The sequence below is a fragment of the Nyctereutes procyonoides genome, unplaced genomic scaffold (assembly GCF_905146905.1).
Source record: "Nyctereutes procyonoides isolate TBG_1078 unplaced genomic scaffold, NYPRO_anot_genome, whole genome shotgun sequence".
NCBI lineage: Eukaryota > Metazoa > Chordata > Mammalia > Carnivora > Canidae > Nyctereutes > Nyctereutes procyonoides.
Window position 1 is genome coordinate 25,973,196 of NW_026575146.1, and position 13,298 is coordinate 25,986,493.

Genomic DNA, 13,298 nt, shown 5'->3' on the forward strand with positions numbered 1-13,298 from the left:
TAATTTTATTCCTAGGTATTTTATTCTTTTTTTTAATGACCACTAACATTTGATAACTACTTGGAAAAAATGTTTCTGGTGACTTATAATCTGAAAAAGAGCAAAGCCACCTACAAAATAATATATAATGATGAATGGCCAATTTATTATGTATTCATGCCTAAATGAAACACTGGTAAGATATATTTGAAAACATTAACAGTATTCATCTACAGATGGTACATATATAGATCTGTTTTCTTCTTGGTGATTTTCTGTAGTTTTAAAAATTTTATCATTATGTAATATTTTAATAATAAAAATATATTTTGTAAAACTCTTGCACTTGGAATTTCTGGGTGTGAGACATTTAGAGAAATATATTCCAGAAGTTCAGTGAAGAGGAAAATAAAAAAGATAGGTACATTTCTCCCATAACCAGTTCAATGAAGAATCTCATTGTCCTTAAAGTAGAACTTGACATTTTTTTGTAGTTGATTTAGTTATGAGAGTATCACACTCTGTCTTAAGTATTATATGTCAAAAGTATATAATGAAAAATGAACATGGGATCTCAGACTCAACTTCTTTTGAGACAATGATGGGCTGATTTTCTTCTTTGTTCTATGTTGTGTCCAGGAATTTTATATATATATATATATATATATATATATATATATATATATATAGGCATGTGCTTTATTGCTACGGAAGAGATCATTGAGGATTTGTCACAATCTGCAATCACTCTAAAAAAAAAAAAATTCAAGGGGATCCCTGGGTGGCTCAGCGGTTTTGTGCCTGCCTTTGGCCCAGGGCGCGATCCTGGAGTCCCGGGATCGAGTCCCACGTCGGGCTCCCTGCATGGAGCCTGCTTCTCCCTCTGCTTCTCTCTCTCTCTCTATCATAAATAAATAAAAACAAATCTTAAAAAAATAAATAATAAATAAAAAAATCAAGAGCATGTTCTACATTCTTGGAAATTTCATGTGAAGAGATAAATAGTGAGAGTATTTTTATCACAATACTTGGATAAAAAAGGACATTAAAAATATTGGATATATTAGGTCACATAGGCCTTCAGTTAAAGGAAAATATGACATGGGGAAAAGAGCAGGCCAATTTCCTTATAACTAGTTCTTTTTAAATTTTTGTTTATTTTTTAAGATTTTATTTATTTATTCATGAGAGAGAGAGAGAAAGAGAGGCAGACATAGGCAGAGGGAGAAGCAGGCTCCGGGCAGGGAGCCTGATGCAGGATTCACTCCCGGGACCCTGAGAATCACGCGCTGAGCTGAAGGCAGATGCTCAACCACTGAGCCACCCAGGCATCCCTCTTGTAACTAGTTCTATAGTCTAAGGGTATTTTATTATTTGGTGTGCAGTTGTAAAATGGAATAATTTTCTTAATTTCTCTTTATGATATTTCATTGTTAGTTTATAGAAACACAGTTGATTTTGTATATTGATTTTTATCCTGCAGCTTTCCTGAACTTGTTGATTAGTTCCAACAGTTTTTTAATGGAGTCTCTGGGGTTTTTTATATATAATATCATGTCATCATTAAATAGAGAAAGTTTTACTTCTTCATTTCTGATTTAGATGCCTCTTATTTCTTTTTCTTCCTTAATTGCTCTGGTTAGGACTTCCAGTATCAATGTTGAATAAAAGTGGTAAGAGCAAGCAACCATCTCTTGTACCTGATATTAGAGGGAAAGGTTCAGCTCTTCAACACTCAGTATAATGCTAACTATAGGCTTGTCATATATGGTCTTTATTATGTTGAGACATATTCTAACTATACCCTTTTTTAAGATTTTTTTTTATCATGAATAGATGTTGGGTTTTGTCAAATGCTTAATGCAGTAAACTGCATCTATTGAGATGATCATATGATTTTTTTTGTCCTTCCTTCTGTTAATGTGGTGTTAATCACATTGATTGATTTACAGGTGTTGAACCATCCTTGCATCCTTGGAATTAATCCCACTTGATTATGGTATACTGTCCTTTTAAGATATTGTTGAATTTTGTCTGAAAATATTTGGTTGCGGATTCTTGCATTTATACTTATCCAGGATATTGGCCTATAATTTTCTTTTCTTGTAGTGTTCTTGTCTGCTTTTGGTGTCAGGGTAATTAGAACCTCATAAAATGAGTTTGGAAGTGTTTCCTCCTTTTTTAATCTTTTGGAAGACTTTGAGAAGGATCGGTATTAATTCTAACTAAAATGTCTGGTAGAATTTACCAGTAATTAACCATCTGGCCCTGGACTTTTGTTTGTTGGGAGATTTTAGTACTAATTCATACTGTTTGCTGGTAGTTGGTATGTTCAGATTTTTCTCGTTGCTATGGTCCAAATTTCCAAAATCATATTAAATGATATATGTAAAATCACAAAAATGATTTTATTTTTGCTAGTTGTGTATGTGTTACTTTTCTTTTATTGAGGTGGAAATTGCATAAAATCAACCATTTTAGACTATACGTTTCAGTGCTATTCAGTATATCCATAATGTTGTGAACCAACACCTCTAGTTCCAAAATATTTTCATTGCCTTAAAAGAAAACCCACAATACACTAAGCAGATAATTTCCTTTCCCCCCTCCCTCCAATAACTGCCAACCACTAGTTTGTTTTTTCTCTATGGATTTATCTTTTGTAGCAATTTCATATAATGTAATCATATAATAGATGGCCTTTTTCATCTGGCTTCTTTCACTTTGCATGATGTTTTTGAGGTTCAAAATAGTATAGCATATATCAGTAGTTTGTGATTTCTTATGACTGAATAAAAATTCTGTTAAAAGTATAATACCAAATTTTGTTTATCCATTCATCCACTGATGGTCATCTGCATTCTTTCCACCTTTTGGCTATTGTGAATATTGCTGCTGTGAGCATTTGTGTATAAGTATCTGTTTGCATACTTGTTTTCTACTCATTGTATCTTAATGTCTTTTCCTCTCCAGATTCATAAATATATGTCTAATGGCCTATTCCAGTATACTTATGTTATTAGAGTTCTTGCTATATGCTTTTAATTCAGTGGAAATTCATTTTTTTCCAGGATGATGTAATAATTTATTTTGATTTTTAAGGATATTGATATCTAATTATTCAACTTTGTCCTTTTCTACTGATATAAAATCTGTTTTTCTTTTCTTGCATTCTCACTGAGGACACTATTATGCTCTATCATTTACTTTTCTCATTCAAAACTCTTATCCTTTAATTTGGGGGAGATTATGCATTTCATTTTCTTCACTTGTTGAGATAATTTTAAATATTTAATGCACATGCCAAATTTTATATTTGTGACAATATTATGAAAGATTAGACTATATACTTCCTCAAACATGTGAAGAACTATATACTTTCTTAGTTTTTGTCATTCTCAGATTGATCTTATTTATAATTTAATTACCAGATTATGATTATAATTATTTTCTTTTTTGCTTTCAATTCTTTATTTTATATAAATTTATTTTTTTTGGTGTTCAATTTGCCAACATATATAATAACACCCAGTGCTCATCCCATCAAGTGCCCCACTCTGTGACCGTCACCCAGTCACCCCCACCCCCCGCCCACCTCCCCTTCCACCACCCCTAGTTCGTTTCCCAGAGTTCAGAGTCTCTCATGTTCTGTCTCCCTTTCTGAGATTTTGCACTCATTTTTTTCTCCTTTCAATTCTTATACATTAAATTATTGGTAAAGAATCTTTACCAAATTCTTACACCATTTTTCTATGATTCAATTATTTGTCTTCATGGAAACGTCTGCCAACTTCACTTTTGGAATTAATACATTTGTGGTAACATTTCTGAGTCCTGTTGTCTGAAAATAATTCTACTACTGAGTATATAATTCTATACTAAAAGCCATTTTCTCATAGAATTTAAAGCTTAGTTCCTTGTCTTCATGTTTCTAATGTTGTCAATGACTTTGTGGTCCATATAATTGTAGTTCTTGTTTGTTTCTTTTATTCCCTATTTACTATGTAAGTTTTTTAGTTTTTGTCTTCAGACACATTCTGTATTTAGATGTGGGTTTTATTTTTGCTATTATTTTTCTTTTTGCTTCTAAAATGCAGGTCCTCTTAGTTTTAAGAGTCATATATTTTTTTAAAGATTTTATTTGTTTGTTTGTTTGTGACACAGAGAGAGAGGCAGGCTCCCTGCGAGGAACCTGATGCAGGACTTGATCCTAAGACCTAGAGATCACGACCTGAGCTAAGGGCAGATGCTCAAACACTGAGCCACCCAGGTGCCCCTTTAGAAGTCATATTTGTCCTCATTGCTGGGTGATTGTCTTCCCCCCCCTTTCTTTCTTTTGTTTTTTCCTTCTTTCCTTTTTTTCTCTCTTTCTCCCTTTCCTCCTTTCTTTTGGAACACTGCCTGTCCCCAGTTCTATTTTCTCATAAATCTTCCTATGAATCTTATCAAATGGATATTGTAACTTTTATTTTAAAGATTATTTCTTAGAGGAAATGAAAGTTTCCTACATGTTCATAGTGTTGACAAAATGTCTGTTGAATAAATACAGTAGAAAGTACCATTATGTATATTTTAATAACAGAATTATCGCAGACGTATGGAAAATTCATGATAAAAAATAATGAATGAAAATATGGACTAAAATTTCCACCAGCTTAATTTTTTAATAAAATTGCATAAAAAGTGATTTTGCTATAATGCTATTACTATGAATTAGGTTAAAAATTTGTCCAGATGCCTTTTTACTACAGCTTGTAATTTTATAAGAGTATCTATTGGAGGCAATAGAAATTATATGTCCTGAAGGAAATAAGCATTAAAAGTATAAGTGAAATTGGAGATGCTGCTAAGAATTTACAGTCTACATTGGAAGAAAAAAGTTAAGTCAATCTATGGTATTGTTTCTTGTAGCTGATGGTAGCACAACTGTAAATAATGCCAACTATTTAGATATATGTTTTCATTATCAGTAAAAAAAATTGTATCACTGACTAACATTTGGAAATGGTGCCTTGACAGTCACAGAATTACTTAATTTTTAGGGTTGAGATAAGTTTAATGTAAATTGGTCAAAATTAGTAAGAGTATTTATAAGATGAAGCTTAAGTGATGATGCATGTTAGATTTTTAAATAGACTTAAATATAAAGCAGTAACATTTTGCAGACATGTAGAACTTATGCCTTTGGATTCCATTATCAGAAATAGTTTTGTCCCCAAAATTAAGATTATAACATATAATGCTCTTAAACTCATTTTCTTAAAAATTTGAAAGCCTTTTCATTTCAGAGTAAAAGCAAGACCTCACCATGGCCTACCTGCTTCACAATTGGTACTCTTGCCCCACACACCAACGTCTTGGACCTCATCTCCTAATGCTTTCTCCCTTGTTTAATCCACTTCAGGCATTTTAGCCGCCAGGTATACCTCTGCTCTCAAGCCTTTGCTCCTGCTCTTCCCTCTGCCTGTAGAATTCTCCCATGAATTCTCCCAACAGGCTGGTTTCTTTGCCTCATTTGGCTATTTCCCAAAGTACCACCTTCTCTGTGATGTCTTCCCCAGCCAGTGATTTGGCATAGTATTTCCCACCCTCTGCCACCTGCCAACACACACCTCATACTGCTTTTCTGCTTTCTTTTTCTCCATAGCCATAGATACTCATCACCCTTCCCAACAGAGTTACACCCACATACACACTTAGAAAGTAAACTCCAAAAATAAATAAATATATAGAAAGTAAACTTCACAAGGACGATGTATTTGTTTTTAAATTTTGTTTTTACTTTTGTTTTGTTTTGCTTTTTATTCTCAGAGGTTAGATATATGCCTAGAATGCAAAAGGTTCTCAATAACTGTTTGTTGGATGACTAAAGGAACCAAGTAAACTGAATATATTTTTAGACCTTAAACTTTAGCAACTCGAGATTTTGCTTAACTGGATGCATAATATAGTCTGGAAGTTATTTGGCAAGGATATGGAGGCATAGGGGTATTTTAACTATCGAATCAACATACTTCTGTCACTCAGAGCAAAATCCTCACCTGAAATATCTGGTGAATGTTAAATTACATAACGAATATTTTTGATTGACAGTAACAGTCATGATTAAATATTATTCCAAAAGTGATTTTTCTATAACTGTATGGACATGTATTTATTTATATGTATAAATTGATTTGTTCATCCCCAGCAAACATATATTTTATTTTAGCTAATTACCTTCATCTAAGCTACTTCTCTTTATGATATTTTAATATTGCTTCATATAGGCCTTTATATTCAATTTTTTGAAGACATGAAGCAGATACTTTTAAAATTCTCATATATTTCTTGTGTTAAATTATTTTCAATAGACTGATTCTCTTTTGAAATAACAATGCTATTCTTTCTTTTGCACTGGATTTTTAATAGTTTTCACCCTTTAATCATTCATATATGAAAGAGGATACATTTTTTTATGTCAAGCACTTGCTAAAAATAGGTTGCTTTGATTGTTTTTAGAGTCATCTTCATGTACTTGGGTGCTAATGGACCCTCAGATCTAAAACTCTGTTGATGTGAATACTGTATAGCCCAATTTCTGGTAACTATAGGCTTTGATCTTACATTGTTTCATGCTGAAGTTGAGATTTTTTTTTCTGCCTAGCTTCTCATTTCTTTTTTTAAAAAAATGCTTCAGATAATTGATTCTAAGAAAGATGAGCAGAACGTTTTTAGAGTCTCTCTTGAGTTTGGGACTAGGACCATGTGAGTTACTTTGTTAAAGTGCAAAATTCAAAGGGGTGCCCCCAAAATCTCAGTATTCAGGACAAATAATATTTGTATATGAATATAAATAGATTGTGTTTTATTTAAATACTGCAATATTTAAAACTTTTTTTTTCAAATAAGGAATCAATGGTCCACAGATGGCCTTTGTTTTTGTTTTTGTTTTTTTAAGATTTTCTTTATTTATTTGATAGATTGAGAGAGAGAGAGAGAGCACAAGCAGGGGGAACAGGCAGAGGGAGCGGGAGAAACAGGCTCCCTCCTGAGCAAGGAGCACAACATGGGGCTTTATCCCAGGATGCTGGGATCATGACCTGGACTGAAGGCCACTGCTTTTAATGGACTGAGTCTCCTAGGTGCCCCACCTCTGTTTTTGTAAATTAAGTTTTATTGAAACAAAGTTTGGTATTAGGCTGAGGTGAATGAGAAGGATCATGCAAATGAAGGGTCACATCCTGACTTTATTTAAAATTTTGATATTTTTTCAAGACACCTGGGTGGTTCAGTTGGTTAAGCATCTGCCTTCTGTTCAGGTCATGATCCCAGGGTCCTAGGGTCCTGCAGTCAAGCCCTGCTTTGGGCTCCCTGCTCAGCAGGAATCTTGCTTCTCCACCTCTTGCTCCCCCTGCTTGTGCTTGCTCTGCCTGTGTGTGTGTGTGAAATAAAAATAAAATCTTTTAAAACTCTAAAAAAATAAAACTTTGATATTTTTCAACTTTTTTTTGCATTTAAAGAGATTGCAATAAAATATTACGTATCTTTGAAAACTGAACTTTTTGGTGCCCTCTTAAATTTTGTACTTGAGGAAAGTGCATTGCATACCTTTCTCTAATCCTAGCCCTGAATTGGAGAATTCTATTCATAATACATATGTCTGGAACCCACTCATTTCACATAATAATCTAGAACCTACTCATTTTAGATAATAGTCTCCAGTAGATCCTGTCACTTCCTTCCATTCCTCTCTCTCTAACCCTGTCCCTACTACCATTCCCTCCACCTTTAAGAACTGCTGAATAAGATAATTTTTATCCTTAAAAAAAAAGTATATAGTTCTTCCCCAGAAACTCCATCTAGGATTTTATCAACTTCTCACAAGCTACAGATCCATTCTGTGAACATTTCCATACACTATCTTACTTTCTCTCTATTACTGCTGGATTTACCAGAAAATATCTAAAGGGATGTAAAAGAGAAACTGATAGATTGAGTATGTGTTGGATGACAGTGTCTGCTCTGACTGTTGTATCAAAATGACATAGACTGAGTAGTTAAAATAACAGACATTCATTTAAGGTTGGGAAGTCCAAGATGGATATACCACCTGATTTGGTTCAGTGAGACACTTTCTGGATTGCTGATGTCTACCTTCTTGCTGTATACTTACATGGTGGAGAGTGAGAGCATTTTCTTTTCTTGTTAAGAGCACTAATATCATCATGAAGGTTCTACCTGTATGACCTCATCTTAAACTTAATTATCTCTCAAAGCCCCATCTCCAAAAACCATCACATTGGGGATTAGACCTTCAACATATAAATTTTTGAATGACATGATTCAGTCTATAGCAGTATGTGACTCTGATAACTTCAGAATGTGATTCTCCTGCATTGTGTAGTATGATGATAATTATGGAAGAAATTGTTTTCTTTTTGATTTAGATCTTAAACCTTTAAGGTACACATAGATGGTCCTAGTTTTTTATTATTTCCCTGCTTTGTATTAGTGGAATCTATTCCTTAATCTACCTTTGTCAATGCTACTTTAGTTGAGTTGACTTCTTTGGCAAAAGGTTGGCTAGTATTCTTACTCAAAGATGCTATTATAAAGTGTTTGAGGGGCACCTGGGTGGCTCAGTCCATTCAGTGTCTGTCTTTGGCTCAGGTCATGATCCCAGGGTACTGAGATCTTGCCCCATACTGGGCTTCATGCTCAGTGGAGAGTCTACTTCTCTCTCTCCCTCTGCACCTCCCCCTGCTTGTTCTCTCTCTCTCTCTCTCTGTCAAATATTTTTCTGTCAGAGAAAATATATTAGAGATGGTAAATGTGACCTGGAAAGATAATTTTTATTTAATTGGATTATTTCCTAGAACTACTTGTTTGTATACTCCCTTTCCCTTTTAATGGCACATGCAGAATTATTTGCTTCTTATATTTTGACTGTATATCCCAAGTTTCAGTCTTAATTACAGATGGATTTTGTCAATTTCTTGACAGTGAAAGATCAGAGAATCTTAGGAGTATGGCCCAATTCTAGCAGTCCCTTATCATTGTCCTCTTTCTATATATTGTTGCTGTTACTACTAACAATCTGCATCATAATCATGTTTTTTTAGCACTTGTAAAACTGAGAAGCAGTTATAATGAAAACTAAATATTTGATCTCCAATCTCAACTTCACCTATTTTCCAGATGTGTGATTGAGCACAACCACTGAACAATTTTGGCCCTAAGCTTCACACCTATATAGTGAGGGTGTATTACTGCTATGTATACCAAATAAATTTTGATAACCCCATGGTGAAATGGCAGGACTTCAGATTCAAAATAGTTTTTAAAATATAAATATATAGTTCAGATTACATTGTATAATATGAAAACTTTCTCAATAAAAGGTTCCCAAAGATGCATTAAAAGGCAACATTTCTAAAAAAAAAAAGGCAACATTTCAAAATAGCATAATCAAACTTAAGGTAAATTAATTATTAAAGAAAAAAGGAACGATAATTTTGGAATAGATTTTTGGACTGAGAAAATTATTACCAGGCTTTATTTTAATTCTTCTTCCTACTACTGAAAAATTGGAATCAAGCTTTATACCTCGTATAAAATCAGTCCCTTGGATTAAAAATACAAGAGCTCTACCAAAGTGTAAAAAATGCATCATCAGGGATGCCTGGGTGGCTCAGTGGTTCAGTGTCTGCTTTTAGGTCGGAGCATGATCCTGGGGTCCTGGGATCGAGTCCCACAATGGGCTCCCCACAGGGGGCCTGCTTCTCCCTCTGCCTCTGTCTCTGCCTCTCCCTCTGTGTCTCTCATGAATAAATAAAATCTTTTTAAAAAAGCATCATCATTATCTACTCTTTGGGTATTGGTCTGTGTGATATATTATTTTTCTTGCATATTCTGCAAACTTTTGCCTTAGTCATTTCTTTGAATACTCCAAAATTTTTTCAATTAGTTACATCAGGACTTATAAACATGCCCTTTCTGATCCTCAAAATTGCTTCAGGGCACCATTGCCTAGACCGTTTAAAGCCTTTTCAGTTAAAATGTTCTTAAAGTCTTTCTATCCATAATACATTTTTAGAAAAAACTGGCGAAATCAGAATCAACTCATGTTTATTTTTATGACCATTAGTATGCTGGTAAAGAATAATTTATATTTTATAACATTTTAGAATTTTTTGAATAGTTAAGAATAAAAAGCAACAATTTGTGATTTCGAGATGTATTGTCTTAGCCAGCTAGTGTGGTTCTTTCACTATTTTTTTTTCCTATCTTATTATTTTTGCTCAATTTTGTGTGCCAATTTAGTAAGTAAATTCATATAATTTAGAGCTATTTCATCTATATTGTAGAATTACTCTACAATCAAATTTCTTTCTCAATCAAGGACTTTAATCATATCATAAATTTTAAGCAAGAGGTTGACCAGTGGATAATAAGGTTCCCAATACTATGCTTAATACCTAAATATCATTTGGGTTTTTCCTTTTAAAAGTCAAGCCATCTGTTATTTGCTATAAAGCTTCCTGTGTTTCAACTGTTTTCATGGAGGGAAGAGGTCTTTTTTTACTTACTTGGATCCACGAACTAAAGTGTCTTTATTTTTTTCTATTTTAAAAAAATCACACTACAGCAATCTGCATCATTTCCAATTCTATTCTCTTTCTAGGAGTGTGATTGCTTAGACTGAATTCAGAGTTCCTAGATTGTATAATTTATTTTCTGTGATTTCACCATTAAGCATCCATATCTACTTTATTGGTATTAGAAGTAGTCTTAATAACGATTACTACAGTAGAAACTAAAAGAATACCTGGAAAAACAATCACATAACTGTCAAAATGGGCTTTTTGCTCATTGTTAAATTATTTAGCTTCATTAAAGGCATATAGGAAAATATATCTTCTAAATATCAGAGCATAAATCCTAAGGAGAAAAATAGCTTGGGAAAATGGTGAAGTAATGATAGAAAAGTAATCTCAATAAAATGATAAAAGAATTAGAAGCAAACAAATTAAAAAAAAAAACAGAGTAGTAGAGACAGGCAATATACAACCTAAGGCTGTCAAAGAATGAAAACATGAATATAAAAGATACATGTGTGAAATGATGCTGAAACATAATATGGAAATAAGATTAGATATCTGAGGCTAGAGAAGAGAGATACTCTATTAATAGTAACTTTTTTTTTCTAAAATAGAGACCAAAACAAATGAAACAGATGAGATAATCCGACATGAAATGAGTGAAAATCTTCTGGATAAAGAATGAAATACTATATATGCAAATTGAAAAGTTTAAAGCTATACATTAATAAAAATTAATATTAGGTCCCAATATCATATTGTATATATACATATATATGGACAAAAATTTGTATTACAAGGGATTAAGCAAACATTAAATGATATCAATGATGGGGGAATCTGTCTTTAGACTTCTCTATTACTAGCAGATATTTGGAAAAATGAGATTAATGAGAGAAAGTGGCCAACTAAAAAAATTTCTTATAAGTCTATAGTAATTAAAATATTATGGTAGAAAATCAACCCCTAAGTCTATGAATTCATTCAAGTAAATATAGGCACTTAGTATATAATAAAAATGACATCTTAAGTCACTAAGGAAAGGTGTTAGAATAACTAAAATGAATTCTAAAAGAAAACATAATTTACCACTTAATCAATTTGGCTTGTGGAAAGGTTTGAAGATACAAATAAATCCACAAGAAGCCAAAAAACAAAAGTTACATAATCTATATAGAAAATACATTATAACACAATAAGAGAACTGAAAATATAAAAAAGCTAAATGAAAAAATGTACTACATATGACAAGCAAGGAGGTCATAATAAAAAATACAAATAAATCAGTGTAAAAGACAAATACTCTCTAATAGAGAAAGACAAAGTGCTATGGTCAGTATATACATATATTTAAGTCAAAATATGAGAAAATACTTAATCACATTACTAAATAAATAGAATTTTAAAAACCAGGGATGCCTGGGTGGCTCAACGGTTGAGCGTCTGCCTTTGGCTCAGGGTGTGATCCTGGAGTCCCGGGATCAGGTCCCGCATCGGGCTTCCTGGATGGAGCCTGCTTCTCTCTCTGCCTGTGTCTCTGCCTCTCTCTTTCTCTCTCATTCTCTCCCTCTGTGTCTCTCATGAATAAATAAATAAAATCTTTAAAAAAAGAATTTAAAAAAACCAGTTACAACTTTCTGCCTGTTAAAAACAAAATTCAACTGAATAAATTTTAAAGAGCTTGCTGACTTTATTGAAAGATTCATGAATCGGACAACATCCAATCTAGCAGATAGAATGGAACTCTGAGGAGCTGTATAAAATGAAAGCCTTATAGGCAGAAGAGAGCAGGAACGAGAAAGTTACACTAGTCAAAAAAGTGTATTGGTTACTGCAAAATTACTTTCCTTGAGGGTCTGGCAGCAGTCGGTCTGTCAGCTTACCTAACTAATGCTTATCATGTGATTCCCAGTTTAAAATTCCATTTCTGGGAGAACCAAAACTCTAAATTAAGTCTTGGTTTGGTGATGTGAGGCTTGACATAAGCAACTCCATTTTGGGGCCTCTTGTCTTATTTTTAGCGAGCCTATATGACAGTCCCTAGTGCCTCTGATGGTTTGTGGCAGTAAAAACTCTTATAATCTCTTTGGATCTTTGGATGAATGCAAAATTTCTTAATAATTGGTAATATGTGTTATTAGACCTTCAAATACACTTGGGCCCAGTAGCATTTTTCTAGGAATGTACTCTAAGTATACATTTTAGCAAGAGTACAGTTATGTGTAGAAGAATACTACTGCAGCGTTGTTAGAAATAGAAAAACAAAACAGGCCACAATTTATCCTGGTGATTCCATCATGTGATAATCTTAAAGTGTAATAGTATCCAACACTTTTAAAAGTTAATTTGAATATATGTATTTTTTGACATGGGAAAATGGTCACAATTAAACTTTCCTAAACAAGAAAATGTATAAATCTCTATATAGCTTACCTTTATTTTTGCAAACTTTCTAACATACTTGCCTGAATGCGTAGAAAAAAACTTATAAAGCAAAATGTAAACAGTAGCAACATCAGTAAGATTTTACTTTTAATTTTTACTTTTACCATTTTTCATGTTGCTTCCTATTATTCTATGATGAACATATATTGTCTGAACAAAATTGTACAAAAAATTGTTTCAAAAAATTGAAAGCATTTTCCAAATGGTAAATTACAAGACAAATGTGAAGGGGATCATAATATTCACATGAGACGGGTTTCTCCCAAATTTCAGATGTAAATCTAGAATTGA